Raw genomic sequence first — 12,430 nt, forward strand, 5'->3', positions numbered from 1 at the left:
TGGACGTTGGGCCTGGAGTTAACTCGACGCTCTGATTCAACCAACAGGTGTTCCACTTGGTTCATGTCGGGACTGTGGGCAGGTCAGTCCATTTCAGGTACGTTATTTCCCAGAACCCATTGCCTCATAGATGTCGCTTTATGACAGGGTACACTGCCATACTGACAGAAACTATCACGGTTTCCAAAATGTTCCTCTACTGTAGGCAGTACACAATGATGAAAAATGGGTTCCTATCTTGCAGCACTTGGCGATCCCTTCAGCGTGATATGAGGACCACACCATGGCCACGAAAACCACCACGGTATCGTAATACCACGTTCCCCGTACTTCACTGTAGGCACATAATGGCAGGGAATGTTTTCCAGGCATTTGCCAAACCCAAACCCTACCACCTGATTGCCCTAGATTATAGCGTGATTCATTACTCCAAGTCAGCCGTTACCGCCCTTCCACTGTCCAGTGGCGTCGCTCTATATGAAATCTCAAATGCGTGGCTTATGAGGAGTTGCTCGACCATTTTACTCCGTTCTTTTTAACTCTCAAGGCCCAATCAATGTGCTGTCTCGCCCTCTGGAAGCACTTGGCAACTCACGAGTCATTCCTTCCGCTTGTCGCATGCGATATTGTACAGCCGCCTTCCGGAATGATCGACGAACCGTGTGCGACAAGGTCTGTTTGGTCTTGATGTAGCTGTGGTTGTTCCTTCATATTTCCGCTTCACACAATCACATCGTCAAAAGTCCACTGGAGCATCTTTAGATGGGTTGAAATGTCCCTGATGAATCTGTTACTCAGATGACGTCCAATGAACAGTTCACGTCCAGAGTCACTGAGCTTTTGTGACCAATCCTTTCTGATGTTACTGCTTCTCTACTGACAGCAAAGTACTTCCGTCCCATTTTATACCGGCGGGACCGCCTCTCTTGATATAAAGGGTGTTACGAAATGACAGCGACAAACTTCGAGGATTGCAGAGTGTGTCTCGAGGAACAGACTGAGGATAGGAAACCGCGTCCACAAACACCATTCGAAGAGGCTACAGAGGGTCGAAAATATAGGCGCCAGTGCCTACCTCTAAGCCATCCCTTCGGCAGCAAATGTGACTTTGTACGCTGAAGGAGCGTAGGCGGAACGTCTCTCAGTGTTGCTTGTTATTCACTAACCGCGACTGATTTCCACGATCGCTAATGGAGAAGGTCTACATCTACATCTACATCTACATGGATACTCTGCAAATCACGTTTAAGTGCCTGGCAGAGGGTTCATCGAACCACCTTCACAATTCTCTATTATTCTAATCTCGTATAGCGCGCGTAAAGAATGAAGACCTATATCCGTACGAGCTCTGATTTCCCTTATTTTATCTTGGTGATCGTTCCTCCCTATGTAAGTCGGTGTCAACAAAATATTTTCGCATTCGGAGGAGAAAGTTAGTGAGAGAAGATAGAGCACGCTGTTGCGTAGAATTGCCTTGTCTCCAATGAACGTGTTGCTATGTTGCCTCGATTGATAACGGTTTCGGGCACAGCTTTCCATCCGAAGTTTATATGTCTCCTGGAAACCTAAAAAAATCTGCAGTGTTTTTGCGGCGTGTACCAGCCCACGTTTGCAGCCGGAAGGGTGGCCAATCAGCATACTCCGACGCCTATAACTTCGACGCTCTGAAACGTCTTCCGGTCTTGGGTTCTTATCCTCATTTTGTTCCTCAGTTCAGGTTCGAGTCCTCCCTCGGGCATGGGTACGTGTGTTGTCCTCAGAGCAAGTTCGTTCATGTTAGGTTAAGTAGTGCGTAGGCGTAGGGACCGATCACCTCAGCAGTCATTACCACAAATTTTTAAATTTTTCTCAGCATAATTTTGTAACAGTGTGTATAGTAGTCATCACATTATACCGTATACAACTGTCCAGATACTTTTGATCTGATAATGTCCTGTGTACTGCAGTGTCACAGAAGATCTTTGTAAGGACGGGACAGAAAGAAATGTAGATAATGAGGTTTGTTTGCTATCGCGCCAGGCCTTGTTGAGTGATTATCTTCGCCGCGCGGGTTTAGCAAAGCGGTCTAGGGCGCTGCAGTCATGGACTGTGCGGCTGATCCCGGCGGAGGTTCGAGTCCTCCCTCGGGCATGGGTGTGTGTGTTTGTCGTTAGGATAATTTAGGTTAAGTAGTGTGTAAGGTTAGGGACTGATGACCTTAGCACTTAAGTCCCAAAAGATTAAAAAAAAAGTGATTATCTTCGGCTACAGGGCGTCCACGGGCAGCTTCTAAAGAGGTCTCTGGCGAACTCTCTCTCCCGCAGACAGTCGACCGAAGAGGCAAGTGATGCCCAGCTGGAAAACTCATAGGGCGTACGGAGCAGCTGGCGGTTCGGGGTTGGCTGATGTGCTTTCGACGATGGGCGCGTGGGCCGCGTTCCACCGTAGGTGGCGGTATAGCGGGAGAGGGGCCTTTTCCACTACGGCCTAATGACTGCTGCTGCAAGCCGCCTTCTATGCCAGAGCTGTACTCTACGTGCCCCCCCCCCCACTCCCCTCGGGACCACAAGCTGCGTGTTTACGTCTCTCCATTAACAGCCGGTGAGGAGCTTTCAAGTGTTCGCTCACATTTAGCACTGCAGCAGCGCTGTCTGTTCTAGATGCAATTACGACACGTTATACCAGCCGAGTGTCTTGCAAGTGGCGCTAACTTGGGTAACGCTCGTTAACTGGGCGGACCTCTGACAGAAGCCGATACGCCCTGTTGCTGTTTAAACCATTTCATTTGATTGACAAGATTCACCCTCCCGAGGTACAACTTCCTTCTAATTACGTGCTGACATTTTATTACGTTGGTCCTTTTGAGAGACAAGTGAAGGACACAGGGTCTTATATCCAGTAAATTTGGCAGTTGTGAACAGCGTTAGGTTATGGCGTTACTTTTAACGACTCACTTGTGATTTTGTGGCCAAGTTTATAGAGTTTACGCAGCCTGAGGCTTCCTAAGCTATAAACTGGATTGTTTGTTGAAGACCGGTAGCGGGGGTTTTGCAACCAAAAATTTTCTGCTTCTCCGACCGCCGTGTCATCCTCAGAGGAGGATGCGGATAGGAGCGGCATGGGGTCAGCACACCGCTCTCCCGGTCGTTATGATTGTATTCTTGACCGAAGCCGCTACTATTCGGTCGAGTAGCTCTTCAATTGGCATCACGAGGCTGAGTGCACCCCGAAAAATAGCAACAGCGCATAGCGGCTGGAAGGTCACCCATCCAAGTGCAGGCCACGCCCAACAGCGCTTAAAGTTCGGTGATCTCACGGGAACCGGTGTATCCACTGCGGCAAGGCCGTTGCCATCTGCTTGTTATAAACAAAGCAAAATTGTGTTAACTTACTGTAGCTATCTGTTATACCACTTGGTACCAGGAGTATTTACTTGACGTTTCTTCTGATGTAAAATCGAGTGGTACTGAAGGAAGGAGTGGAGCTAATCTCTAAATATAATCCCCAGAGTGCCAAATTTAACTATTTGTTGCCACACTAAACTGAGCGTGTTAACTATATTGTGTTTGTAATAATGACCTTGTGCATTTCTATAACTGTTAATTTGGGTTCCCTGACTACGCTCTTATAGAGCGTCACGGGTTATACCGCTGGTGCTAACCGCTTTCAATACCAGAAGGTTCCTCAAAATATGTTGTAAAAGCTTCACCTACATATTTCTTATTCCAAATGTTGAGTAGGTTTTTTTCTTAAAAGTTTTCGAACCGATTTAATATATCACACATGTGCCCAGTTAAGGATCAGGTGCGTATTTATGTGAGGTTTTGTGCATTAATTTACGCTGTGTTAAAAGCTTTTAAAAGTTGCTAGACTTTATTTAAAGCCAAGCTGTTACGATTAAGTAATTTGACTCTCAAATGATCACTGATTTAAAGAAAATTTGGTAAATTTCATCATAATTAAACCTTTGCTTTGCAGTGTTTTCAATTGGAAATTGGTAACTATACCCTTTGGTTTTGGGGGCCATTCTTTTAAGTGTGGTGATTTGCCCACTTATGTGGAAACTTGTCATCTTAATAAACTATAATTCAAATGAGCATTAAGGAATTCTCATTTGCCCAGGCCTTCCTTGTTCAGCCTAGTAGAGGCATCTCAGTACTGTCGGCGTCGTTGGCTTGATATCGAGAACGCCGCCTTTTGAGCAATGCTTCGTGGAATCACATCTGGTAAGATGGACTAAATTTCGTTCTGGAAAATCTGTATGCATCTCAAAGTGTTATAAGGTGCCAGCCAGCAACAGCGTGTGAAAGAGGAGTAGAAAATCTGAAGCGTAGCCCATGTGTGGCAGTAGTCCACCCCCCCCCCCCTCCGCCTCCCTCTGATCATCGCCTGAGATTAAGCAATGGACAATGGCTTACTTATTTTTTCGACTGACTGTGCATGTACCTGAGATAAACCAATAAAAGACAGTCCTGAAATTAATACAACTTAATGATTCTTTCTAAACAGTAACCAATCTTATTAATGGCGCTAGAATTGACAGAAATGATCTGGAACAAAGGGCATCGGTTCGTTTCTGCTAGCGTGGTTGGCCAGCAATATCGTTAAAATGAATCGATTCCGAAGTGGCGTGATGGATGGGGAATGTGAAACACAGTCCGTTATTTGGACAGTTCATACAGAAGACAATACGAAAACAGTTTCTCCAGAAAAACTGAATGTGTTTTTAATGGATTTCAGTGCATACGTTACGATGATGAAAAACAGTGTTTTGTTGAGCTTGGAACAAATAAGAAGAACAGCTGAGTATTGGTTTTGCTTCCTGCAGATTGCTGCGTCCTTTGCTATGGCGGCAGTAACTTCCTTGGCGTGTGAATGCAGTGTTGGAAGCAGAGGCTCGTTCGTTTCGAAGACGGTAGCACGACATGTGTTTTCCCTAACCCTGCCCTTCTAGAAGAGACCTCTTGAACAAGAACTAGAGCCGTCGGCCATTTTGGCGGTTCAACAAGGATCACCAGCGAAATAGTCTTGTGGCTTCGGTCCTTCCTCAGGAAGAATTATACTCCATTATGTTTCCAGGTAATGTTGGTTTCCCACGAGATCCTTGGCGGACACTGTGCTCTCCAGCGAGTGTGAACTTAGCGTCCTCTCTTACACTTCCTGTCAAAGGAATCGGACATTTTGAAAATCACTACGATAGGCAACTAACGGCAAAGTGTCTCTAAACGGGCGCCCTACTCTCAGACCTTTATTTTCCTCACGTAACTCTTTGTTTTAAAACTATACCTATAAATACGTAACTTTGTCTAATTACATGTGTCTGGGTCTCTCGTAACGAATCCAAATGTTCATATCAGTACCCAACGTACACATTCTCAATAAACTTGCTGGGTTTGTTGTTGTCTTCCTGCGAATTCGTAACTGCCATGTAATTGACTCAAGTCTTCAAGCTAACATTTCAAAAGTACTGTGTCAAAATTCTCTATTACGTTTCTCAGTGAAAGTGAGATTCTTCCCATTTTCAGTTGTTCTTTAACATAAGCAATTTTAGAGCGGCTATTTTCAGGTGAGCTGAAGTCTTCAAATTTCTTTAGTTGAATTTTTACATCATATTTAACAAAGTGACTATTCTTTGTTAACACATATTGTATTATGTTTTCCTTCTCATTTTCATGAAATAGTCAAAAAAACGTATTTAGCGACTGACGTGTACATTCGAGTGAGTTTGTAGCACTTCTGGGAAAGTAACCAAATTAAGAAATTTCAATTTTGCGCCTACATAATTTAAAAATATCACTTCTTTTTACGTAAGCAGAGTTATTTTTGGTGCAAGAACCAATAATGTATTGCCAAACGCCGTATGTCATTTTCTGTCTGCCGTGAGTTATTTCCGCAGAGAAGTTTTCCATTGCAATTGTTATTTTGAAATTATTAAATGTAAAATTCGCGCTTTGTAGGTCTAGTCGGTTGCAACATTGTTCCTCCGGTTTTCTAAGCAGTGAAATCTGGAAATTCCTTGCAAATGGTACTAGCATGTATTCCGTATGTGCTTCATGGAGTCTAGCGATGAACTAGTAATATACTTGTGTTAATAGCGCAAGCGGCCTCGTGTTCTGTGTCGAAACTGGATTAATACGTATATCTGTATACTTCAAAAAGAAGAAAAGATAACCTGTAGTTTTTATTTTTGTCCTTCCACTTCAAACAAACAGCTTTTTGAAGAATGGCGACAAAAATCTGCAGTTAGTGGTGAACACAAACACAAACCTGCTAGACTGCTGTGGGACTATGTTAGTACGCTACGTAAGGATAGATTCGTAGGGTTTCCTTGCGATTCAGGTGAATACCGTATGATTCCCCAAGGAAAAAAAAAAACTCATCCGCGATCTCCCATCGTTCTCAGCTACTGATCTTCCTCAAATGATTGTGACAAAGCTTAACCAACATCGATTAACTCGAGAGGGAATATTCCTAGATGTAAATAAACGATCTTGATGCAACTTGGTGGGTATGCAGAAGGGTCGAAGAGACGCAATATGATTTTCTTCGTTTTTTCACTATTTCACTTTTGAATGGTAAAACCACCCTGAAACGTAATTTGGAATATTAGGATTGGATAGAATATCATTGAAATAGTAAAAAAAAGCTGAAATGTAATTAACGTTCTTGAAAACTGCGTAATCAACTTTTGTAATAATCTGAAATTTTACAATATACCCTGCCACCGTTAATTTTTTAGGAAAATGAAAACTTTTGTTTCAACATAAATTAAAGAAGCTTTCATGTCCAACCATCAGTAAGAAAGCTGGTTTCTAAAATGACATTTTTGGAAAATAAGATGTAAACAATGTGCTGTCGGAAGTATTTTGAACATACCGTACGTAATTAAATTATCTAAACATGCATTATTATTCTAATTACTTGTTTTAGTTATTTTTCACGTTTTAAATTGCTATTTTACGTTTTAAATACGCAGTTCTTTTTGTCTTGCTAGTTTACTGATTCAATGAAACTAGTAAGTAACTCATTATTATGATACAAAATCATTTTATAATGATTATTTGTAATAAATGCTTCAATGTGCCTTTTTTATACCATGCACATCAGATGAAAAGAATTTCTTCAAATAATAAGCACAACAGAAAGCACAATATAGAACAAAATTGAACAGTATTCTCAAACTGTGATGGACGATCCTCTAAATAACCTGATTTGTACCTGTTATATAAATGAAGCTGGATGTGTGTGTGTATGTATGTCCAGGATTTCCTCCCAGACCCCTGAATGTAGTTCAACCAAATCTGGCATAAAAACAGCAGGCAACACGAGTATCATCTCGAACAGGACTGGAGATACGAGAGAAAACCGTTTTTTTTCCAGCCCCTGGCGTATAGGCTGCCCTCCGCGAAAGATATATAACTTGGGAACAGTATCAGCTTGCCAAATGAATCTGCTTTGTAGGCAGCCTAATTTTCAAGGGCAAGAAGCTGTTTTCTGGGTTCCAGCAAGTAGGCCACACTGAATGGCAGGAGTAGTATTGGCCAGTTTTACCGACCTGCTAAGATGGAGACTTATTCATCAAGAATAAATAAATGATTTTAACGTCCCTGATGTGTAGCCTGCCCAGCATGATAGTGGTGTTATGGGAGTAGCACTGGCCTGCTGTATTGAACTGTATGACAGGGTCTACACATGACGATGAACAGGACGGAGGTCAGTTTGAGATGAATAGAGGATGGGAAGGACAGAGCGAGAGGAAGATGAAGAGGAAATGGACAGTGGAGAGTGGGGGAGGGGGAAAGGCACGAGGCTGGTTGAAGTTTAGAGGGTGGTGGGCAAGTAGAATAAAGAGGGGGCATATGGAGATGGAAAGAGAGAGTGGGAGGAGGTTCTGGACAGAGGGATGGGGGACGATATGGTCAGAAGGAGGGGATGGAAGGAACGGAGAAAAAGAGCGAGAAGAGCAGAAGAGACACAGAGAGTGAGGAAGATGAGACAGTCAGATGGACTTGAGTTGATGAGGTGGGCAGACAGAGGGAGGAAGATTTGGACACAGGAAGAGGGACTGGAGATGCGTTACATATGTTTGTTGAACGCATATGTGGGTGATGCTGCGTGGGAAACGTTACTATGCTATAGAACTGCAAAAAAATTAAGTCGCCCACATCAGGGCTCTGATTGTTAACTGCATGGAGTCAAATCAGTTGAGATTAACAATTACGTCAATACCGAAAGAAAAAGTGCACAGTGGGACTCGAATTCGTGAGGACGTCATTTCAGGTTCCTGTCTAGAAATTCAAATTTAGGTTTCCCTGATTTTCCTACATCACTTAAGGCAAATGCCAGGATGATTCATTAAAGAGGGCAAAGCCGATTTCCTTCTCAATACATCGTCACTTCGACCTTGTACTCCAACTCTAGTGATCACGTTGTCGATGGGATGTTAAACCCTATTCTTCAATCGAGAAATATTACTGTATGATGCGACGTAGTGCTTAAAACACTGGACCAGCATTCTGGACAAGTGGAACTAATAAGTGGTTTCCCTCACTGAGATCCCTTCTTCTTTTTCTTCTGTTCATGTTGCCTTTTCCAGTTTCACTCAACGAGGTCGTCACTTTTGTATCCATTTTGGCATTGTTAGTGGCATTTGGTGATCGGATGTCCTTCATGACACCACCCCCTTTCCACCCCCAGTAAGGAAAATCTGTGTATCCAAGCTGCCTGCGTCTCATGTTCAGGTTTGATAATGTTTTCTGCGTAAAGTGTATCCGAGGCGGAAAGTGGGTACCAGTCTAGCGTGTAACTAGATGGACGTGGAAAACCGCCTAAAAATCACATTCAGGGTGGTCAGTGCATCAGCCCTGCTCCTTAATCGATGATAGAAATACGATACGGGACTGGCTCACCTCCCCAAGTCCTAAAAACGGCGAGTTAGCGCGCTCAGCTATACTTCCTCTTTGTTCTGATGTCCAAACTTGTGCAGGGTGCCTAAAACCTCGACTTCTACAGGACACTAACTCCCGATAGTCCGTTCTACTTTCTTCGAGCAAGGAAAAGTAATAAAATTTTTCGACGTCACATATAATTTATGTTTGCTCCCGGAGACGACGCCTCTGCTCCGAGGTGTATCAAACAGCAGGGAAAAAAATCTAGCGACTTCCGCAACATTTTTCGTTTCATTGCGCAGTTAGAAGCAATGAAAAACAGTTTTGAGTATCATTGGACGCAGACAGAGACGTACTATCTTCACACACTCACTTCTCTCAAAAAATCCGGACAAGTGCGAGGAGGAATCGCTCTCACAGTGTTCCTCGCAAACTTAATTATGTATGTAGATAGTTCATCCAGACGGGAAACGCACAATGTTGACGATTTTTGTCCATTATCGGTGTTGGTACTGGCAAGATATCGGTTACAGGAATTCCAAGACTTTAGATAATGTTTCAGCTTTAAGTTTAAATTTTTTGTGTAAAGTCGCATTTACTATTGTAATTGTTCATTTAGTTTACTAATTCTGTAGTTCAGTTAACATGATATGCTAATTTGCAATTGCAGATGCGTTGATTTCGTTTGTGCCTGTTGTTGTTGCGATTACTGGTAACATTTGATGGAAGTCTCCATCAAGTATGGTCTATATATCATTTTTCCGTGGAAATCTGCTAATGCCATTAGTAACTCTAGGGACGAACAGTAACCTAACAGAGTGAGAAAGTGATTTTTTTCTAATTAGTATAATACACCGCATAGTCACATTTATAGTGGACACCATTAATGTTCGACGTCAATCTGCAACAACCACTCATAGATTGCAGGTGCCAGTACTAGCAGGGGAGGGTAAAGCATGTCGGGAGTAAGCGTTAAACAATGCAATCGTTGTCGTAATGCGGAGAGGGAGCGTAATCATTGGTTTTCCGACCAGGGGTGGAAGCATTTCCGAAACGGCTAAGATTGTAAATTGTTCGCATCCCGCCATGGATAAAGCAAACCGTGTATGACAAAATGGCGCTATACAAAACAGGAGCAGACACAACTGAGATGCACCACAGGCCATAGATGACAGAGGTGAACTGCGGCTTCAGAGATGTGTACCGGCGGGAAGACGTGCAAGTGTTGAGCGACTGACCGCCATGATAAACCAAGGGTCTACCAACAGTTTCTCCTCACTGAATGTTCAGCGGTCGTTGCTGCGTTTGGGGCTCCACAGGAGGCGCCTGGTTCAGGCACCCATGCTGATTGCTGTTAGTTTGCGACGAAGGCTCAAATTAAAACTCCGTTACCGCTACTTGACGTCCCCTGAGTGACAGCAGGTGGCCTTTTCAGATGAATCACGTTTTATGCTCCATCGGACAGATGGTATTTGGCGTGTACGGCGTGAATTGTCTGCAAGCGAACAGAACACCCTGCACCCAGGAGGGTTCGTTATGTCCGGAGAATATCTTCGTAGCGGTCCCTAGGCGATGTCATTCTGGAAGACATAATGGATCAACGCAAGTACTCATCTATTCCTGAGGACCATGTCCATCCGTACATGTAGTTTGCTTTTCCACGGCACGGTGACATAGACCAGCAGAACAATGGAACGCGTAACACAGCTCGCAACGTACACGCTTGGTTCGAAGTCCACCAGCACGGGTTCAGCGTACTTTCCTGGGAATCAAACTGACCGGCTTTAAATCAGATCGAGGATCTGTAGGGCCACCTCCATCAGACTCTACGCGCCATGGATCCTCAACCGAGAAATCCAGCACAACTGGTCACGGGTTTGGAGTCGCCTTAGTTTCATGTCACTGTCGGAACCTTCCAAAACATTACTGGCGCGCTTCCTTCTCGTCTCGCAGCGGTCAACGTTGCAAAAGATCGTTATTCAAAGTTTTGAGAGTGTGATGCTACGGTTGAAAGCCCTATCTATGAATAACCTTCACTGTCTTCTAAGGGGGGTAGGACGTTAAACGGACAGACTTGGAGCAGGAGAGGCATCACAGAACATTTTAATTTCCACTGTCTATACCTTTACAAATAAATTCATAAAACTTTGTCAGCGTGACCTGTAAGGATTCAGGATTAACTCTCGTAGAAGTGGAAACTCCAAAACACAACAAAATAATTTATTTACTTGTGAAATTTCGTAATTGTTTTACTTACTATTGGCTATATTTGTTGCTATAGCTACACTTTTCTTCATAAGTAAGAGAGTTGCTTCGATGAATTTTGCACAGCACACAAACCATAGTTACAGTTGCATGAAACTCTAGAATTTTCCCAATCTATTAATAACTGTGGCAGAAATTGAGATAGTTAAACTGAGTTATTTCTAAACATGAAGTTTAAAACGCAATAGCTCATCCATTTTATCATAAATTAAATAAATTCCACTTTCACACACCAGTAAGTGTAATTTGTATGCTACGCAAAGCCGGCCGAAGTGGCCGTGCGGTTAAAGGCGCTGCAGTCTGGAACCGCGAGACCGCTACGGTCGCAGGTTCGAATCCTGCCTCGGGCATTGATGTTTGTGATGTACTTAGGTTAGTTAGGTTTAACTAGTTCTAAGTTCTATGGGACTAATGACCTCAGCAGTTGAGTCCCATAGTGCTCAGAGCTATTTGAACCATTTTGCTGCGCAAAATTTATCGAAGAATCTCTCTTACTTATGAAGAAAAGTGTACCTATAGCAGCAAATTTAGCAAATAGTAAGTGAAAAAAATGTTGAAATTTCACATGTAAAAAAATTATTTAGCTCATATTCTGAAGTTCCACTGCTATGAGTGTGAATCCTGAAGCCTTCCTGGTCATGCTGACCAAGTTTTATGAATTTATTTGTAAAAGTATAGACAGTGGAAATTACAATGTCCTGTGATGCCTCTCCTGCTCAAAGTCGGCCCGTTTGAAGTCGTACCCCGCTTAATAGATGTAACTCTGATTCTAAGCTATTATTGCCGCTGATACAGAATGCACGGGAAAACAGTGTGTTCAGCACTGCTTGCTTCATGGCACAGTCGTAATGTGAACTGGCAACTAAATGCCTATTACTGTCAGTGTGATTTCTATACGCTCCGTGTTCTGGGGTGTTTGCCGATCATGTATAGAGAAACACCTCTAGGAAAGGGACACCGATCTCACTCTTTGACTAAAAGGCGAAACTGATTTTGAGGCGACCAGCTTCATGCGTTATTCAGCGTTTCACGTATTATATGCAAGACAAAATATGGTTAGACCGCAAGGAAGAGTACTGAATTAGAGCAGTGGCTGATAGTTAACTGCGTTATGGATCTTGGACAGAAATGGAAAAAGGAAGTAAGGAAGGCCATTAGAGTCACTAGACGTACTAGAAAAGTGTGGGATAGGACATATACCGCGTCCTTTTCAAGGTAAGCATCTTGGCATTTCCTTTAAGCCATTTAGTGGAACCACTGAAAACCTAAATCTGGATGGCCAAATATGGACTTCAACG

Source organism: Schistocerca nitens, chromosome 8 (genome assembly GCF_023898315.1).
Source record: "Schistocerca nitens isolate TAMUIC-IGC-003100 chromosome 8, iqSchNite1.1, whole genome shotgun sequence".
In the NCBI taxonomy this organism is placed as follows: domain Eukaryota; kingdom Metazoa; phylum Arthropoda; class Insecta; order Orthoptera; family Acrididae; genus Schistocerca; species Schistocerca nitens.